Source organism: Halictus rubicundus, chromosome 7 (genome assembly GCF_050948215.1).
Source record: "Halictus rubicundus isolate RS-2024b chromosome 7, iyHalRubi1_principal, whole genome shotgun sequence".
In the NCBI taxonomy this organism is placed as follows: Eukaryota; Metazoa; Arthropoda; class Insecta; order Hymenoptera; family Halictidae; genus Halictus; species Halictus rubicundus.
Genome location: NC_135155.1, coordinates 10,418,894 through 10,441,086, shown reverse-complemented (window position 1 = coordinate 10,441,086; position 22,193 = coordinate 10,418,894).

Genomic DNA, 22,193 nt, shown 5'->3' with positions numbered 1-22,193 from the left:
CATATGAAACGTCAAATGCACTCAGCACGGTCCATCAAAATGCAAATATCTTTTATCCGGGCCGGGTAATGTATGCGTCCGTCGAGAATCAGTATTCAACACGCCGATCCACCCCCCACGGTATATCGGGAACCGGGTTCTGTGTGTATGCGATCCGCCGTTGGATACAGAGTGCCGGGTTATCGTAGGGCGAGGCTAACCCTCCGAAAAAGACCACCGGGGCAACCCTCTTGGCCAAATCTTTATTTTACGAGCGATCCATCGTTCCCGGGATCGATGACGGCGACCCTCTCGATGACGGGGACGCGCGCCGTAACCAATTTTAATTGATACGACCTCTCCAGGACGCGTCGCTCCCCCGGAAAGTGTGTTCGACTCGAAGTAGACTCGAACGGATTCCTTTGATGCGTCAGCCGGTAAGCTATAAATCGTGAAACCGGCCCGCGTTCGACGAGGGTCCTTTTATCGTTTCAATTTACATTTCTCTATTCGTCTCTCTCTCTCTCTCTCTCTCTCTCTCTCTCTCTCTCTCTCTCTCTCTCTCTCTCTCTCTCTCTCTCCATTTCGCTCGTTCTCCCGTTTTATGGACCGCTTCTGTAGAGGACATATGTTGTCGAATTGATTTCAGAAGTGATGGGAATTACGAAAGTTCGCCTACGTTTTTAGGATGTTCTGTAACGGAATACTGTCATTTATTGATTAGATCTTCGGCTCGCGATTTACACTTGACTTACCGTGTCTTTAAGTTCAGTGAAATGGTTGGAAGATGGAGTCTTTCTATTTGGCAGTTTACAGGACGTCCTGAAAATGTTGCAATTCCTTGAAATGGGTGATTCCTGGGGTCATTTCAAGTAACTTTTCCCTTTGCGAAAATGTTCTCCGCGGTTTCGTTTTTGAGTTATTCACGAAAAACACGGACCAATCAGAGCGCAGCTACAGCTGAGCGCGGCGCTGGCGTTGGCCGAGCCGGGATCGGTCCGCAGTAGCCGCGCTCTGATTGGTCCGTGGTTTTCCGTCAATAACTCTTTAACGAGGTCGCGGAGAACATTTTTCCAAAGGAAAAAGTTACTTCAAATGATCCCAGTCATCAGTCCACTGAAGGAAGTACATTTTTAGGACACCCGATACGTTGCAAGTCTGGTTGATAATAATGTTGCATAAATCCATACCATATGAGGGTAGAATCAATATTTTACCGTATTCCTCCTTTTTTCTTACGTACGTTTCACAACCAAATTCACACGTACGCACACATTTACCCTCACATTATTCACATATTGTTTCTTACAATGTAACACTTCAGCAAGCACAATTGCTTATTTCGATTAAAGGGCGTTGACCATTTAACAGAACAACGCTTGAACGGCATCAGACGAGCATCGACATGTTCACGTTTATGTTTATTCGCGTTTACATGTACTTTAATAAAAGCACGTCCACTTAATGCCAACAGCACAATATCGACATTCCTCTTTTTCCCTTTTCATTCTTTTGATAGGTGTCAATATGCTGATGTTGGTCTGACGTGTATCGTGGAGGTGTTGCGCTGTTAAATGGCCGACGATCTTTATTCTGGGAAAATGAAATAAGCTGTAGACAGTTTCGATTTACATTTCTTTATTTTCTTCTCTTTCCATCTCTCTCGTTCATCCGTTTCTATGAATCACTTCTGTACTGGACACAGGTTCAATTGATTTCGACTCTGTGAAGAATCCTTGATTTATCGCCTGATTGAAACTTCGCCTGTTACTATGGTTTTAGGGCGCTTTGATATGAAGTACTATTATTTATTGGTTATACCTTTATATCATGATTTACTCTTGATTTATAGTCTCTTCAGGTGGAGTAGATTGCGGAATGGTGGAAACATGGGATTTTTTCTTTTTGTAATATAAATAAAATATTGTTGGTGCAGAATATCCGGGATGCGTTTTCCAAAAACTGTTCCGAACCTGTTTTCACTATCGCGAGATATACATGCACAAAAATAGCAAAACAGTTGTTTCAAAATAATTTTATTACGGCTAATGACTGTTTGAATTTTCATATTTGTGACAATACCAAACGATAGGCGGACGTCACGGTGTCCAGAATTAATTTCGTTGAAATCGCTAATGAACTATTTATATTTTCATACTTATGGCAATATCAAGATACAGACGACCGTTTAAAAAACGTCTTGAAGCACGATGTTCTCGTACAGTTTTCGGCGTTTCGAAACGGCCAGACTGTTGAAACGGGTTTTAATTAAATTCCGTGTTTGAATTTCGAGGGCTGTAAGTTTCGGAAAGTGTTCGTGTCGTTCCGAGATTTACGGGAAAGTTGATCGTCCGCCGGGAAGACCGGCGACAGGATGTTCCAAAAAGCCAGGGCCAACCGGTGCGCCTAACTTCCACGTTATTCTAAATTCCGCGAAATTTCATTTCCGCCCGTTTGCGAAATAGTTGATCCGTTATTTGTCGCGTCGGACACGACGAGACTGTTCCACATTCTCTTGCTATGCATGTCAGTTTTTTTGATATTCGTATCGACGTTCATTTTAATCCTCTCGCCGTAAAAAATGTATCTTCCGACCGAACGGTTAATCCTCTTACCGATTAATAAATAAAATAAACACTGTTGTCGACGATAATTTTCCGATCGCGGCGAGTAGCTATAGGAATTGAACAATTTAATTGAATAATTGGTTTTATTGGTAAACGATTTTTCGATTTCGGGATCGCTTACATTCTTTGAAAATCGTGTCCGATATTTTCTCTCTCTCTCTCTCTCTCTCTCTCTCTCTCTCTCGTCGAATTTACATTTCCATCGTAAAACCAGCGTAACATTTATTCGATTTTCCTCGGCCACTCGAAGATGATTGATATACAGGCGGATTGTAGACAAAGTGGACACTTCTGCCCTATCGGTAGCGTATCAATCATTTATATAACTCGATAACAGAAATCCCCGTGAATCGAATGGAGGTCCTTTATTCAACTTCGTCGCATCGAATAGAAAAGCCCGGCATTCATCACGCTAACCGTGATAGAGCGAACGGTGATATACATTTTCCCTGAACATAATTATGACAACATATTCTCCTTCTCCTCGAGACGAGAACGAAGAAACGAGATATTTTACGCCTTCTTGGACTTAATTCCTAATAAAAAACATCGTCTCACAACGTCCCAAATTTTGGCTATTCTGCTTAGGCAGAGCGTAAGTCTCATAATATTAATTAGTATAAATTAGGAATACAGTAGAACCTCGATTATCCAGGCCTTCGTTATTCAAATTCTTCATTATCTGATTTTATTGTAGAAATCAATGAAGCTTCGTTCTAGCACTGTAACTAATGTTCTATTATCCGAACACCAACGACCTCTCGATTAGTAATTAATAGTAAGAAAATAAAACGTTACCGAAAGCAGTAAAAGGACGACAGCACATTGAAACTCACGTCTTGATTCTTTCACAAGCAAAAACAAATGATTTTATTAATTGATATATATGAGCAGAAAGTGTACAAAAAATTTTAATTCGAAATATAATCCATTTAATAATAATCGTTGATATTTAATAATATCGTTGATATATTTGTAAAACCACGTTTTCAAATAAAATGTATTGAAATCGATTTTGTAAAGGTTTACGCTGAAATGCCCGCTTAAGTTCGCGTTAATGTTGATAGTACAGCTTCGTGTAAATACGATATTTTGCAGTGCGTTTAAACCATCTCTTTAGACTACAACTGCAGGTTGTTTCAATGAGCTGATGTATTTATGAATAGACCGCAAAAGTTTACACGAACGTACAGTTTAGAGACAAACTCAAAAGAAAGCGAAACTAAATGAAATTTTTCTGGCGTTCGTGAAAAAAAAAAATCGTGAAATCGTGTTACGTTAAATTCTGTTAAATCTCGCGGCTTGTAATTTTTTCAGGACTTTTATACTTATGAGATTTCAACTAAAACGTTGTGCTTTTTTGCGTGGTTCCAAAGGGAGCCGCGTGCTGAAAGGTTCGTTCGCTAGCTTTCACGTTTATCGAAACATTTTGCCTCATTTTCGTGCGTGTATTTCTTTCAGTATATCTCGTGGTGGACGTACGCAGTTTTTAACGACAGAATATATCAATGTTTAATTCTGCTATATATTAAAGAATATTCTTTATATCCGAAACCAGAAAAAATTGTACTATATGTTATGAAGTTGGTGACAGTTGGATAAAATATAATTTTACAGGAGAATTTAATTTGAACATGGGGAATGTCACTTTTCATACACGTGTTATTGCATAGGAATGGTCTTGTCTGATCATTCTTCGCTGTTTCTACTGCATTGTAGATTAACTGTATTGTAGTTGATTATTTTAGAAAATTCATTCTTTCCTTTCGACTTGTTTTCTCATTATTTAAAATCACTTGCTTCCCACTAGCAGTAACTACATAGTAACAATAAAAAGAAAACTCTTAAAAAATCAGTATGATCGTGGGATAAGTACAGTAATTGCAACATGCAGGAGCTCCTTACACATTAATTTCCTTAACAATTCCAATGAGTTGAAAACACTCCAACCGTATTTTTAAAATATTTTCACTTATATTCTACCAATTTTCTTTTATTTTTATAAGTGCATGAAATCCTTATAACTAATAAAAAATACAAGTAGACCATAATATTGATTCAGAACCAAGGGAAAATGTGCGAAATTGACACGACAGACGAATCAGATTTAATCAATGAATCTTGCACAAAATCCAGGGTAATAATCACCAAAATTTTTCGGTTGACAATTAATCAAACTCTTCTACGTCGGTGGATAATTCTATCGCAGAACTCAGCAGAGAAGAGGCTATTCTTTCGAAACTGTCAGCTGTACGAACGGCATTCGGACCCTTTTTTTCGCGGAGATCTCGAATAGCCGGAACATTTACGCTCCCTGTGCGAAGGTTACACGTAGACGGACATTTAGAAAAACGGACGATTTTATCGCGAGGTAAATTGAATTCCGCCATTGGTTGACGAGATCGAGAGGGAGAGAGGGAGAGCTCTCGGAGAGTGTGTGGGGAGAGTCAACGGACCAAGACAGATGTAGAGGCGTATTACACGCCCCTTGTTACCAGTTGCAGTCGCGTGCATTTGCATACAAAAGGGGTTCGTTCGAGAGCTCGTTCGTTCGAGCCGCTATTAAATATTTCCTAATCGACTGAAGCCGCTCTTCCGCCGAAAGAACGCGGCCAAAGTATCGCTCATTTGCTTGTGAGCCCGGCCGGGAACGAATTCAATTTAATTCCATGGAAATTCCCTTGATTTATTAACGTCAACAATACCGCGGTTCGTCATTCGATCTCTCATGAGAGCTGAGAAATATTCTTAACGACTCGTCAACTCCGTTTCCCTACTCATTCGCGGAACATTATCATAATGGCACCGTTAATCAGCGTCGAAGCATCGACCAATTAGATTGCCTGTTCACGGGCAAATTGATTTTGTCGATCTACATGGTGTTCTCGACGATTTCAAACAAGCCGTCGATGTGGAGCAGTGATGGGCACGGTAGGGGCCCCTCTCACGCCTGCTTCCCCCACCAACCTCTCCTTCGTGCAGCGCGCACGCGTCAGGCGAAGCGGCGTCCTTTCTCCATGGCAACGGCGCTTACTGGAAGGGGTCCCTGGGCGCTATGGTGGGGACGGTGTTGTCTCAATTGAGACAAAAATGCCCATCCCTTTTCTATAGTATCGGCTCTTCATACGCCCCGTTCTCCAGAAGAACCTTTGGAAAGCACGAGGACCATCAGAGTATTAAATTGAAAGAATAAATACAAGAACAAATAAAAACATTGCAAAACGTTTTCTGATGGGATAGAGAATGTTCCAAGCGAATCGAGTAGAACTTACCTGTAAACATTAAAACACACGGAATGACTTCCTGATCAACCTGACAGGATTGGCTACGGTCTGACCATGACTGACTGATTCTACTTCGAGCCTGTACTGACGCAGACTTGTTTGCTGTGATATGTTCAAACTTTATTTTCTCATGAACGAACTATAGTATGACACAATAGCACCACATATTTTCATATTCACTATTTCGGGTTTAATTCACACTGTACATTATAATAAAAATATTAGAACAAGTGAAACGCCGAGACAAATTAGCATAACGTAAGAGGCCACGAACAGAGGACCAAGGGACTCAGTTATGTCGTTCTAAATGAAAGAAGAAAACACCTTTTCTTCGTCGGTAAGACGTTTTTCGGAAGAGTACCGAGCTAACAATAAGTATTCTTTCTGTTGCGTCGCGTTTTTTTTTCTGCTGGATGTACGCGGGAGCATACGGAGCATCTTTTCTGTCTGCGATCGTACCTCTCGAGTTAATCCCGCCTTCGTATATTATTCTGAAATGCAATTTCGACGAATTTTAAGCTTCTAAGGATAAATAAAATCCTGTCAGGATTGTTCGTTTTATTTGCCATTCCGCTAACGCTGTTTGCTCTGTATTTTGAAAGCAACGGCTCGCAGTAGAAGCGGCAGCAACAGCAACGGCAACGGCAACGGCAGAAGCAGCAAGCAGGCTGTTGGCTTCCCGGAAACGTATGTTGGATCAGGTAAAAAGGAGCAGCTGGAAGGTCGCGCACCGTGAGAATCAAGTAATTCTTTATGCGTGCTCCCTCTCTCTATGCCTGTACTATCTCAGGTATCTCCGCTGTGCTAACAATCCCAGTTTCCCCGGGAAAATGCATACACTCGGCGTGTGTGCGAAAGAGAAGGATTTTTCCAGATGCGAAGTTTCAAAGTGCACCTCCCGGAAAGTAGTTCGACGTGAGAACGGAATTCACGGGGAAAAAAACTTCCGTGCAGCTATACCAAACTGTCCGGGAAAGAAAAACCAGATTCTGTTAGTATCTGTCTTAAAACATTACATTCGTTCTATCACCCAATGTCTGGTTCGACGATAATTGTCGCACATCTTGTATTTCGTCCTGCACATTGTTTTTCCAGCTTTTGCAACTACCAGGATATTCGGCGAAATGTTTCCCATTTTCGACGTTGGCAGAGGCTCTCAACCTGTTGATATAACCGTTGAACGATACAAAAATATGTATCGAATTTTTTTTCGGCCAGAACAACTTCATCGAAATGGAAAATCTGGCTATAGTTATTTCGGGTTCATTCGAACAGAGAATAGAATAAATCTTCGCTCGGACGCTATCTACAGATATTTTTGTACATTTTCCCGGATATCCGCCATTCTACGAAATCCAGATGGAAAAAAAAGCAATTCGATATCTCGAGCGAACGGCTTCGAAAGCGCAAAACTAAAACGAACGCTTTATCAACTCTAATTAAGCCGTTTCATCGCGTTCCATAAACTCGCTGGCGCAACGCGAACACGTGTAAAATCATCGATCGACGATCGGTGGCGTACGACGCGACGAAAATCGTCAAAAGTTACCGCGCGTCGACGGTGTAACAATCAGTTTCGGCCGGGGTTTCCGATGTTTTTCATTAACCAATTTGTTCGGCCGTAACGATTTCATTCGTCATTAGTCGAATAAGAGCCGGTGACAGGGCCACGGAATGCGTCGTTGTAATTAGCGACGGTCGGTCGGGCTGGGCCGGGGCGGACTGAATCAAATTTCCCACTAATAATAACTCTGATAACGATTTCAATTTAGAAGCTCACCGCCGTCCACCGCCCTCCTCCATCCGATAATTACGATCCCGATCGGCCCATCGAGCCGGTCCTCGGATTACGAGTTTACGACGAGCCCGGTCCGGCGAGCAATCGTTTGATGCCGGCCCGGAAAGTGAACCGCGAGCCCGAAAGTATTGCACGCCGCCGCCGCTGAAAGTTCCATCGAAACGGCTGATTCCGATTCGATTGAACGGCCTCGAACGAGAGCCGGCTGTTTAACCGGTCGCCGGTAAAACGGCCAAATGAGATTCCGCGGCTTTTTCCCGCCGGTTAGAAAAAACGGGCTCGCGCGTTTTCCGCGCTTTCCGGTTGTTGCCATTCTGCTTGTCCTCCTACCTCGTCGCCGCCCCTCGCAATTCGCGCCTGACCCTTCACATACTCGCCTACCGGCACACGGATCTGCAATTTTATTTCTTCGTCACCGGTTCGTCGAGGTAAATCCGGGAAAGACATTGTATTAGACTGTAACATGTGAAATGTCTGATTTTGGTTCATCAATATAGTGAATTCTCGATATATGTCAACCACTCGGGTCTTGCCAACGTCATGTATCGTGCAGGAGACATACCCGCCCGTGTTATGTTTACGTGGCCTCTCGCGCTTCGCGGCCCCTCATGGGGTATACCGCGCGGTAGTGGGGATAATTCCGCGACGTTTATCATCGAGGCCTTGGCGACATATATAGAAATATCACTGTATTTTATGGTCTTCAACTGTTTCGTTCGGGCGTCTATCCCGGTTGCGGAGTATGATGTGCATTGTGTCGAGAACATTTTTTATGAAGAAGAACGCACAGTGGTTCCCCGTTAAAAAAAATATAACAAAAGACGCCGCTTTATGCGGGCCGCAACGCTCGCAGAGGGATTAACGTATTGCCGGCCAATAACCGTAATTTATTTCTCGCTAAATAGTTCCACGCGTTTAATCCTTTCGCGGTGGAATTAATTCCGCACGATGATAAAACGGCGTGTTTAAGGACTTTTCGTGTTTTTGCTTATTCTTTTTGTTTTTTCGTTGGCAGTGATTCAAGCGTCTGAGGGGGATGGCGCTGCAAACGTTAGCACTGTGTTGTTGAGGGCGGGGAGGGGGCAGAAATGAATGTGGTCGACTTGCGGTGGCTTATAAATTTGTCCAAAGTTATTCTGGCAAAGTGAACAGGTAATTTTAGTAAATGCGCGCCGTGAAATTGCTCGGTGAAATATTAATTTTTTTCTTTAGTCCGGTGCACGAAGTACAAAATTTCAAATGGTCCGCGTTTATGCTATGATATCAGTTGGTTCGAATCGGTAAAATGTACATATGATAACGATGGGAGTCTTAAGATAGAAAAGAAGAAATGACTGAAACCCTGAGACACAATGTCACTGTATTAATTTGAGCATTTTTCTTTCAACAAAAATAAAAAGAATCCATTTTGGAAGATTTAAAATTTCATGGGCGTGAGAATTCTTCGCAAAAGTGAGAGAAATTTTACAAGCGCTGAAGAAAGAATCTTTTCATTGTAATTTCAATATTTGTAGGTACCACAGTTTAAATATGGAAAATGTAGAGGCAAAGATTTGAACGGTAACAAAAAATACCAGAAGCGTGTGTTGTAACGCGTTCATTCATAGTGCCTCGGTCGTAGTGCACTGTTAATTTTCGACTGACTGGTCTAGCAAATTAAAGTTCTTTGATTCGAGTCTTATTTATATTTAAAGCATAATTGCATGTTAAACCAAACGCATATGTCAGCAGTACGTTACGATAAAAGTGCCTTGTCGAGAGACTCCCGGAGTTCGACTTTAAAAATTGATGTTCTTCGCACGTACACCGGCGAACCCAATTAAAACATAAAAATATGCTCGCGCTCGACGAGCGAAACTTCAATTTTTAATGGGCAATGTAAAATCGAGTGACGGGAAGAAAAAAGTACACGACCCGCGATCGGAGGTTAACAAAGTTAATGAACAACCCGCCATCGAATAAAAGTAAAGTCACGAGGGGCTTAGTTATCACGGGGGAGCAGCACGGTCGAAAGTTTCGAGAGGAGAAACAAGAGCAAAAGTAAAGAATCGTGCTTGAATAACAAAAACTGACGATAAGAATTATAAAGGTGGCGGACAAAGAGAAGGGCGCCGGGAACAGAGACGGAGAAACGGATATTTTTATTCAACGGGGAATTTACAATTCAAGCACAAAACGCACAATAGACCGCGATATTACTTTTACCGGCGAAGAAAGTTTAACCAGCCCGATGATTGCACAAAGAGTTCCCACATACTACGAGAAAGAGAGTACCAAGTTCCGCGAATATAACGCGGCTCCTTTTTGCTCGTATCCCGTGACAGTCCTGGCAAATAATAGACATTATTCGCTGCGGTAGACTTCTCCTTCTCCGTAAATGTACCTGATAAATATCTTTCCTCGATCACTGCATGACAGCGGCCTTACCTGTCAAAAACTCTGAAATTCGCACATCTTTACACACGCATAACTTCTGAACCAGTGATCTCCTACGATTGAAACTTGCATTTTCGGAATTTTCTCGCCAAAATCTACAAGACTGCATAAAAAAATGTTAAAAATTTCTGGTTTCCCAAGTTAAAGTTTAACCCTAGTGTTCAAAACTTGTATTGTATCTATTCATTTTTTATATAATTGTCATCGTCGTCGTAATTGATACGATTAATTTATGAATTCGGAGAAATTTTACAAGTTTCACGTTTGCGCTTCTTTTGCAACAGAAGAAATTCCGGTAAACAATTCCAACTGATTTTTACTCCATTAGCTGGTAAGGCTGCAGAATATTGGTATTTGCAAATTTCGCCTCGCAATTGTCAGCATTGGAAATACACGATCGTTCCGTGGGATTTCGCTAGCTGCAACTGTGATTATCAGAGTCAGTTACAACAAGCCAGCGCTGCCGTGCGCGTTATCATCTGCGAGCTATCAATAATAGAAGTGCTGCTTTACATAGCCAAATCAACATAGTGACGAAACGAGCAATCGTGTCCACATAAGCCTCCAGATTATCGTTCCGGGATCCTGCCTCCCTGCTCAGGGGAGGTTACATTCACCCTATCTCGTTAGGCATACCAATTCCTTTTGATCTTGCATATGCCGTTACTGCGTCTAATTGTTGCGCGACTGTCGCCTTGGAAATCCAAAAACTAATCAGATTCGCCCACGAAATTGACAAGCAATCTTAAAACTACAAACCACAATAAATCATTTTCTCGAAAATGATCTAGACAATTTGCGTTTGATCCATTCATTAGAAATGCATGAAATTCGCAGTCTATTAATCATCGGACCCCTGCGAGTCCTTGGCCTACGCCGGGGTCATTTCTGACCCACGCCGGTATGTCACTATAGTTCTCTTTCGATATAAGACGATGGCTCGGGACCGGCTTTCGTCTTATTTCGGATGAAGAAGAAGTAGACAAATTTTATATATTGTACATATTGTAATTGTATTGTAATTGTCGAGATAGTCCCCACCGCAACGGGTCACGAATGACTCCGGCATAGCATACGGAGGGTTAATCCTCTTTGATAGGTAGCTGTAGGGTTAATATCATTTTTGCAGACAATTCTCTTTCAGTGTACACGAAGCAAACCTACAATCGAAAACGTCACTCTTCATAAAAAATAAATAAGAATAATTTATTTCAGAGCGAATAAGTACATACAGTTTTCTTTCTTCTATTTACGTTGTCACGTTCATGAATCTATAAATTGAAACAGATGGACGTGGAGAATACGCATAGGTTAATGCGCACCTAATTGATGAAATGCAAAATAGACTGCTCGGAATTAAGCGTCTCGCCGAGCGAATTGTGAAAGGTGCTTACATCGAAAAGTTATGAACTAACACGGACGTTTCCCGTATGAAAATAGACAAAGCCGGGCCTCGAAGTGTTCTCTTTAAAAAAGAAATCTCGACTCGACGACGCTTTAATCATTCGGATTTAATTACTTCTGCCTTCCATTAGTAACGCTGTCTCGCGGGGAGTGCATCTTGCCGTGTATCAACCGCATTAAATTCTCAGTTGACGAGGGTCCCCTCACGGCGCGCGACGAATGGCCGTCCCATCAAACCAAAATTTCAGCAAACTGGCCGTAATGGCCGGCAAATTGGGTATATAAAACGCAGTTCGCCGTCGCCGCGCATTCCAGTTCGCGTATCTAGAAACGAACAATTCCGGAAGTTCCCGAGTTCGAGGGACAAGCGCGCGTCTAACGAGGGAAATGTTCTAACAATAAGTAACAAGCGGACCTTGATCTTTCTTCAATTCAATTCATTGTGTCGTTTAAGATGGAAAAAAATGAACGTATCTCCACTTTTGTTGCTGAAATGATTTTTTATTTAGCATCTGGTAGGATGAGTAAAGATTTTTAACATATCGGTTCATTGTTTCCTACCTGTGCAAATTATTGAATTATAGACTATTTTCACTTGTCGCTTGATGTCTCGTTTTGTATGCAAAATAAAAATTTGTAAAAAACAAAAATCAAATAAAAAGTTCCTTCTTGTTTTAATCATTTTAATACATTAAAACTGATATACATCGACATGCCTAAATTCTTTTGATCACTATTTTTAATTTTATCGACACAATTTTCATCATAGATTCATCAACTCAGCAGTCTAGAGATAATAATTCGTTCAGAAACATTCTTCCAAATACTGACGAAATAATATACAGTGATTTCTCTATATATGTCGCCAAGGCATGGATGATAAACGCCGCGGAATGATCCCCACTACCGCTGGGTATACCCCGTGAGGGGCCACGAAGCTCGAGAGGCCTCTTGGACGATACATGACGCTGGCAAGACCCGTGTTGTTGACATATATCGAGAATTCACTGTACCATTTGAAGGTTAAGTCATCGTCATCAATGACCATGTTCGGCTATCGCAAAATAAAGGACAAAATTGATCAAACATCGTGACCTCTCCATAACCATTTCGCACGACACAAAAGACATAGTGAAAAGACCACGTTCCTCACCGAGGCAAGCTACGAATACACCAATTTCCGGAAAATTCGGGTTCTCCTTATGGGGGCCGTTTCCTCGCGAGCATGATGCGATACTTTGCGGCGCGAAGGTCCGACCTATCGCCCAGTACCTTCGCGATAGCCGGGGTCGATGTCGTAGATCGAGCGCATTATCGATCGAAAGAGTGAGAATGGCACCGTGAGCAAGCGAGATTCTTATCGACGGTCCCTGCCACCGCCTGCGGAGAAACGAATATTACTCGTCCGCACGTGTTCGAACGGCTGCCATGCTTATGTCGGAGGGATCCTTAGGCTGGATATGCACTATCCCGACATGTACCAGACACGTCCTCAAAGTAAATTTCAATTGACTGCATTCATACCTAAAAAAAAAAATAAAAAACGAATTTTGATGTTCCATATATTTTTTTTTTTTTTCGCCATTTATTTGGCGACGATTTAATACATTGGAAACTTTTATAATTTGCAGGTGAGAATTTCTTAAAAAATTGTTTAACTGAAAAACTACCATTTTTCCATTGGTGCTTACAGCGTAAGGACGTTTCCCAAAAAAGTTCTACGGTCCTCGCCTTCAAAAGGACTTGTCAAAAATTTCTACAATTTCTTCGATCCCTGACTGAATTTCTAATCCATCTCTTTATTATCGATTCATGAGAAAACTGACTAGATGCAATTTAAAGCAGTAAACAAATTAAAGGAATTTCAGGAATGTCGATGTAATAGTTTCATCTTATTAAAATCAATAAAGCAGGAAAGAAATTAATATTTGGCCCCTGTGACTTGCTTATGTGTTATCTGTTTACGGATGTCATTTTCTTCGTACATCTGACAGAGGTGGTGTGTAGCGAGCTTTAAGCAGTTCTCGAAGTACGCACACGGTCCGTGTCCACCATGGGGTGTCCTTCCCGGATTGCGGGCTCGTCTGCGGGCCATGGCCACCCCTTTCTCGGGTTCTCGGGTTCTCTCCCTCTCTCTCTCTCTCTCTCTCTCTCTCTCTCTCTCTCTCTCTCACCCTAACAAGAAACTTCTTCGTTTCCTCATCCGCATCCAAGCTGATCAGCGACAACTGATAGCCGCGCCTCACGAAAGGGGTTTTAATTCCAAGCTGAGTCAGCGGCACGCATTTGCCCGGAAAGCAATAAAGTTAAGTGTAAACAGCAGCCCCCTCCCTCGGCGGGACCACCCTACGCTCCGGATGGGGTTACGCCTTTCTCTCGTGTGTCGTCTTCGTCTCATTCGTCTGTCGTCTGTCGTCCGTCCGTTCCGGTGTTTTCTGACATGCGTGTCAGGGGGTGTTCATGCGTTAATCGCTCGACGACTGGCTAAGGGCTCCGCCCGGATTTACGGGAAACGACGACGGAACTTCAAACCCTTTCCTTACCCTCCGCGGACACCCTGATGCTGGCACCTTCAAGTACACTCCCTTTTTCGGGTTCGCAAACAAATGTTCTTGAGGCCGCCCTGTTTACGGATAAATTCTCATTATTATTTCGTGCAAATAAAATTTCTGTCTGGTACCATATTCATATGAATTATAAAATGAATACACCATTCGTTTAAAAAAAAAACAGAAAAATATAATTTAACTGGGCTCCACTGTTTGCTGTTGCTATGAATGTATGCATAGACCGTTTCTTGTTTCTTCGTCAGTTTCTAGTTTTTGGTATTTACATAGATATAAGGTGAACGAATAATTGCGACCACCTCGTAACATATGAAAAAATGATGTACACAAAGCTTGCATGGTACAGAGGGGGAAACATTGGAATGCAAACACTTTTTAAATAGATGAAGGTGTTTCGGAGATTTCAAGGTCACCCTGATTTCTTTAGATGGAGTAACCTATCTTTTGTATCGTGAGTCGATTGAGTGTCAAATTCTGCGTCACGTGACGCGTTTCGTCTCTGTCGTGCGTGTGTCACGTGACTAATCCGGAACTGGCATAGAGAGGGTAACATTTCCCCTCAGTTCCCCTGTTCTGGCGACTCTGTCTAAACCTAATAGTGAACGAGATATTATCGAAATAATTTTCAACGCGTAACCACTACCTGGAAGCTAGTAAGCGCTCAACCTGATGTCCCCAACTCGAATATAGCGAGTTGCACTAAAATATGGTGTAGTCGACTTTTGTTGCTAGTTGTTGCGTAGAAGTTAAAATTCTACTGGTGTCTGACTATTTTTGTGATCGAGTGCGTCAACTAATTGCAGTGTATTCCAGATAATCCGTCTAGTGGTTCGACTGCGAGCTCCGCAGATTTAACTATAGCGTTGCAAGAAGTTTCACTCAAAATCGAGAGGAGTTTGCATTTGATATTCGGAGAATGCAGGGTTTATAATCATCTTGGACAGCAAATAACGATCCTGTTCGCGTGCACCGTTTCATGGTTGGCGGGACCGGTCCATCGAGCAGAATTATGTGCACCAGGCTCAAGGGTTCCGCCGCCATGCCCGCGTCTTAATACAATATAAACAGAGCCGGATCGGGGAGCCTGGGCGTCGAAGCCGAGCTTATCCGAGTTTGTTAGATTCTATTCGATATTTTCGAGACTGTGACGCGCATACGGAAACGCCCCGGGGCAGAGAAGCCCCGGGGTCCCGTGGATCACTTTCGGTGGCAATAACGGACGAAGAAAAACGGGGAACATGCGAGACACATAAATATGGCCCCTGTTCGGCGGCATTAGGAGCTTATCGTTATTCCGCACACGTTGGCCGTTCGTCGCAGCCCACAGGCACTAACTACTTGCGTTACGAGTCGACCAAGAACCACCCCCCTCCCCTCCCCGCCCCCGTAGATAAACAACAAGGGGGAACGGCCACTACCACCATCGTCGCCCTTCCACAAGGCCTACCTCTGAATGGCTATAAGCATTTAATTTGCATAGAAACGCGACTAACTTTGGCTATTAAACGTTCTGCGCCTTGAGGCTCACGTCAGCTTTCAATTACCCGAACAGCAAATCCTCGCTGTTCACCCACCTCCTTCGTCGTTAATCCATGAAGGATTGCTAGAGACCGATCCACGCTAGAATGTGTATCGCGTTCCATTACAATGTCCAAACATCGTGATATGTGCTGAAATGTGTAAGCATTTCGAGACGTCACACGACGCTCTGGAAACTCGTTTTTGTGGCCAAAATTATTTTAACGTTGCTCCAAGGTTTAACATTATAATATGGTAGGTCGTTGAATTCGTCTCGACACCAACTAGAGTGTTACGCAACCAAAAATATATATTAATATTTTTAAAAATTCGAGGTAACACACTTTTTATTAAAAATAATTTTAACAAATTTATGGAAAAGTAAATACTGATCAACTTTTATTTGAAACCTTTGTGGTCCGGGAAGTGGCTTTTTGTGACCAAAATTGAAAGTACCTTTACGTCGATCTATTTTCAAAAAATGTTCAAAGCATTTAAGTCTAATTGTAAGATTTGCTATGGAAGCTGAAAAGTGATCTGAATATTCAATAGCAATTTTTGTTGACTCGGTGTCAGAAGATTGTCCGGTTCGGACACAAAATGTCGATGCTACAGTATGCTAAAGAATTTCGGTGGGAGCTGTCCGGAAGAAACTGCGCTCCACTCTTAGGCGACTCGATGTAAAACACCCTAAACACAAGCAATCTGACAGAACGCGCCATGGAGCCAAGAGACAAATACTCTGGACACCATAGGACAACATAGTTTCCAAGATCCAGCAAAGTGCGCGAAAGCTTGAGAGCCTCAGATGGCTTCGACAATTCTGGGAGTCTCTGAAAGCTCGGTTGGTCCCAAGAGTTTCAGAGGTCTCGGGAGTTTCAGACCCTTTCGAAGTTCCGGAAGTCCTTGAAATTTCAGGAGTTGCTGTACACTCGACAGTTTTAGGAGCCTCTGAACGTTCCAAGGTGAAAGAGTATTTAACACGAATTTCTCAGTGTTCGCTCGCGGGAATTGCTCCAAGGACGGCGAGTGTATCGGTAGCCTCGGAGGTTCCAGTGATCCCAAGGATCAGTCTAGTGTCTGAATCTCGAGGATCTAGAGCCCTGTACAGTCTCGGGATATTAGAGTTTGTCGCGTCTCATAATTCGAGGGACATCGATCATCGAGCTTCGTGAATCTCCAGGGATCTTAATTATCTAATGACACGGTATTAATTGCCAAGCCCCTGGTACTAAAAGCTGTTGTTACCATTGGAAAATAAATTTTAAATTCGTTTTGGAGGACACAAAATTCGACATTTTCTTGTTAAACGAGGTTTCGTTCACTTTTGTTACATTGCACCAAGAAAACTTTAGTTAATACAAAAGTTAGTCTAGTTATCATATTATTATGCTGTTATTCAAATTTTAGTGACGACCTCATAAATTATTGATATGTAAAGTTCACGCTAGTTCACTGATGACTGAAATTATAGCTATAAATGGTTAGAACTCGATTCTAGTATATGGACTTCGTGCGGGTTGTTAATTCAAATTATTTTACAGATTTCGGTAATTTATTCTGAACCTTTAATTCTTACGTAGCTGAATTTCACGCTACCGTTCAAACTAATTTCGCTTGTGCATTAAAACTGGCAATTTTGTTAAAATTTTGCTAATAAATCGTATACAGTAATTTCTTTATATATGTCGCCAAGGCCTGGATGATAAACGTCGCGGAACTATCCCCACTACCGCGGGTTATACCCCGCGAGGGGCCTCGAAGCACGAGAGGCCTCGGACGCCGAGGAGTGTAACCATAACACGGCATGTCTCCTGCACGATACATGTCGCTGGTAAGACCCGTGTCGATGACATATATCGAGTATTCACCGTATTCGAATTATTATTGATTTAACCAGGGATCGTCTCTCTTTTCGGCAAGCCTGTGCGCTTTCACCTGCCGGCAAAATATTTATCCATCGCAAGTAGCGGCGTCTTCCAGCTTTAACTACAACGGTCTTCGCTATTGTGAATAGCTGGGCGTGATGGCTCTTTTCAGGAACTACTTTCCATCATCCCTTATCACCCGGCGCATCTGTGGCCTCATTTGCAACTATGTATGCACCGTCCACTTCTTTCTCTCCTACGTTCGCCTTATTCGTTTCTTCGGCTTCCTCGACTTCTGGCTCTTTTAATCTCACCGGCTTTTCATACGATGGAAACCGTTTCTTCTCCGACGTTTCGCTTCTTCTGTGAATCCTCCTTTTGATGAGACGTTACGTACCCGTTTTGCCCAACCCATTAGCCTAAACTCCTTCTAATACTTCGCTGCTGCTGCTGCGAGAGATCCGCCGTATCCGTGTGAATGCGCTATCGGCTGCAATGTTTCTTGCGTTCCGAAATCTATCTTCTGAATCTCATCTCGCTTTCTCGACGTAAAAAATGGATCACTGGACCGCGGATTTTCGTGCAAAATTAAAATTCTCTTCATCAATTACAGAAAACGGAAGCCACTTAGGGAATTCTTCCAACCTACCACGGTTAAAATGTCCGGTTTTCTATTTCACAATTATTAAAATTATAAAAACGTGTTCACAGGAATTTACTGAATTGTCTTCTTTATTTAAGCACATACAATATAAGTGGTTCGAAGTTAAAATAAATTAAATTTTCTCCCTTCTATAAGACGTTTCACTTTTCTATGTTCTGTGCTTGGTAGGCTTCGCGTTAATAAGAGGTTGTCAATTTTGCTTCACTCTTTCCAACTCCAACTACTAATTTTTTTCATAATAAGTGCATGAAATCCGTATATTACCTTCGCTTAAATGATCGCATTTTGGTCAACGTATTTTACGCAGTTGGTTGTCCTTTTAATTCGTAATTTATTTTGCAATTCTTTCAATGTCCATACAGTTTCGTTCCTCTCCGGTTCATTTTTGCGATGAATGCATCAAATCCGCAATCTGCTTGCAACAAAGGCTCCGTCGAACATCAAGGTGACGTCCGAGCGCATTTCTGCCCGGAGCACGGACTTCTCCGCGTGTCGTTGAGCTACAAGGACGCGGCGTTTCGCGAGGTCCTCGGAAGCAGCGTCCGCGTTGCAAAAAAAAAAAAGAAAGAAAAAGAAAATCGCGCGATTTACATGCGCAATTTTCCGGAGTAGAGGACGAGGGACGCACGTGCGCGGCGTTACGACGCCCGGTTGCACCGACGACGCGGCGCGGCGTTAGGCGTTCAGAAAGTGGTTCGTATTTCCAGCGTAATCGGCCCCGGCCATTTCGCCTCGGCGAGGTGCAATTGCCGTCTAGCTTTTCCACGCTTTCGCGAGCATCGCGCGGAGATATAATGCGCGCTCATTACCATTATTACGGGACGATAACGCTGCATTAATTTCCGCGGAATGATCGGCAATATCGGTCGACGACGGGGCGGGGGGCCTGCGATCCCGCGAATTCCGGAACGTTGAAACGCGCGATCTCCCGTTGCAATGGATTCCAATGGGGTAGAAAGGGGATAAGAAGTCGGGGATCGGCGACCCTGGAAATGACATCGAGAACACTCGAATTTTCGGGCCGGAATCACGCCCGAGCCCGAACCCCCCGGAAACCTCCTTTTGGGCAATTGCGATCACGAACATATGCGTTCGTTCCTGTCCCGTTAATTAAACTGTTCAGATCGCGATACTGCGACCGCCAGAAAGGATGCGCTGGCAGTTCGAAGTAACCGAGTGAATTCGATGCGCCTGCTCATGATTTCTGTTTCGGCGTCGACCGACGGTCGGAGCAGCCTGCTGCCGGGACCACTCAGATTTGAGCGCGCAAACGAATCCACAGGATGGGTCAATGAGAGGTTGAGACAGAGAGAGAGAGAGAGAGAGAGAGAGCGAGGATTAAAGGTGGAACTGCACTTTTAATAGAGTACTCGCAATTACAATGCGCCGTGAGAGGCGCGAGCCGGCGGACGAGCGGAGATCTTGCGCGAGCCAACTTCTGCCGTCGGATCGCGAAGCGGAGATCTTGAACGACACGAAACACGTGCCGTCGCGAGGCGGAAATCTTCGACGCGGACGACGGAAATCTTGGCGCGAAGCAGAAGGCTCGTAACGCGGCGCGAAAGAGCGCGAGAAAAATACGAACGAGTATTTTGAGAGCGCGAGAGATCAGCGAACGGGCGCGAGAACTAATACCGTACGATTAGAATACACCGTGACGACTGACGAAAGTTACAAGAGCGATGCGAGAGGTGAACATGAAGAGAGCGAGAAGGCACGCGCAGGTGCCTTAAATAACAAGGACCATCGAATGTGGAGCACCGTGATTGGTGCTCCCGAATCGGATAATCCTTGTTTGTCTCGATTTGAAGGATTCAAGCGTTGAAATCCGGTCAATGAGAGCGACACGCGTTCTTGCCGCGTGTTGACATACGAGACAAAAACCGTATGAAACAGCGGTCGCCCGCTAAGACAATAGCCGCCGAATTCCAACGCTTGAATCCTAAACAATTTCGAATACGCTTATTCGAAGATTATTAACATTGTTGTAAATTGATCTTACAGATTGTGTGCAATATTCAGCTTGAATTAATAACTTCAATGTATTGGTAATAATATGACCGTATTCTTAGATTCTTCTGAAACTCGTGTGCGTGTTGCACCAATACTCATTTGCATCGTAAATGTATAAAATTCGTAGACTACTAATGATCTATGAACGGCCAAGAAACAATATTAATATTAAGACGAATTAATTCATGATCGAAGCGTTTTTCTTTATAAATTTGGAGCGACAGCTCATTAGTCTGTATAAATAATAGCGATAAGCTGTAATTACTCTTTGATATAATAAGGCACGGCCGTAAGAACGCCGGTTTGGATACGATCTATGAGGCTGCACTTAGTAATTGCATTTTCAATTAAGGGCTTCTGCAAGCAGACGAACGCAAGATCCACGTAATATTTAGGAAACTGTCCTATAAGAAGTACTCATTAGCGTGCCTATACGTTCTCATATGTGCCTACGACTCTCTGCGCGGAGTGTAACGAGAACCTCATTTGGCAAATGGAATTTTTGGGCATTGTATCGCGAAAACAGAAAATTATAGAACGCGAGAGTTCTTAATTAATTATCTCTTGTTCGGCAATCGTGGCTAAGTTCATTTGGTAGACACGCCCGCGGCAGTATAAACACACTTTTAATTTGAAAAACCTAGATTAATTCACTATAATTTCATACGTTAATTAACATGACTCGGAACTGAATACCCTGTGTAATTTAATGAAAATTATATTTGGAAGAAAATCGTACAACTGAGGAACAATCCTCCCCATCGGAGAACTGTGTGAAAATTAATTGGACGATCACATGCGTGCGATGTTAATGCTAAATTTTACGGAGCACTAAAAGTATCTATTTTACATTACTTTATGCAAATAACAAGAATGTGTCTATCCAAATTTTTAGGCATTCTTTAAATAGTATATACCCAAAGAAATAAATTTGTTCAATAACTTCTTTCAGTTGCATCTTTACGATCTGAATATTTGTAAATTGAAAATACTAGAACCCTAATTACCTAGCGTTATATTACTTTCTAAAAATCACGAGATTTATATAGATTGTGCACGATTAATATATCCTTGGATAAAGAAATTTATTCAATAATTTCGTATGGAAGCATCTCTACAATATTCAACAATTGTAAAATAACAAACCCGAGACATTTGACCGGCGGTGTTAGGTGTAGCGTTAAAACAATGACGTGTGCCAGCAGGCATCGTTAGGCAAGGGACTTTATTTGCATTTTATGAATTTTTGAGACCCCCTGGTAAATCCTCGAAGCGCAAACGCCCCAGAATTCCCAACTTTCCGATTTCAGCAGCCGCGCGTTAACTTTCTCGGCGTCCCAAATGTTTGCGAAATCGGCGATGAATACACACGAAATTCGGCGTCACGTTATCGAACAGTAAACGAACTGTTCCAGCTGCTCCGGGCCGGTGAATATTAACACAAGGTGTTTCTCGGACTTCGAGAACACGTCTCGACCCCCTCCCCTCTGCCGCACCGTGTCCTCGACGGAGCAAACCAGAACAGAAGCGAATCAGTATCCCCGACGCGTCACTATAACTTTTACGGGCACCCTTCTTTATAGGCGCGTACGTCCATCGGCAGGAATGCTTTTACATATATCACGTGCTCGAAATTCGATAGGGGAGGCGAGATCTTCTGGGAGGAAAACAGTCCCGGACCACTTCGAACTTTCTCGTTCCGCTTCCTTTATTGTCGATTAAGAAGGGCGGCTCGTGCAACGCGCAGAAAGTAACGCGTTTTTTCGGAATATTTGAATTACAATTCAAATTAATTTTCATTTACTTCCGCCTTTTATCGCGTATGACCTTATTAATTTACCCACAGTTTAAGCAATAATTCGAATGAATTTAAGTTGTGTATCAGGTTTTCTAAATCTTTAAATCTTTAAATCTGCTGTTCACATTACCACCCCTTCCTCTGCAACTTCTGTAGACCCTGAAGACCCTACACCGAGCCGGTCAATAACTGAAAAATTCGTTCGAAATCGTTTTCGAATTCGATGAGTGTCCGAGT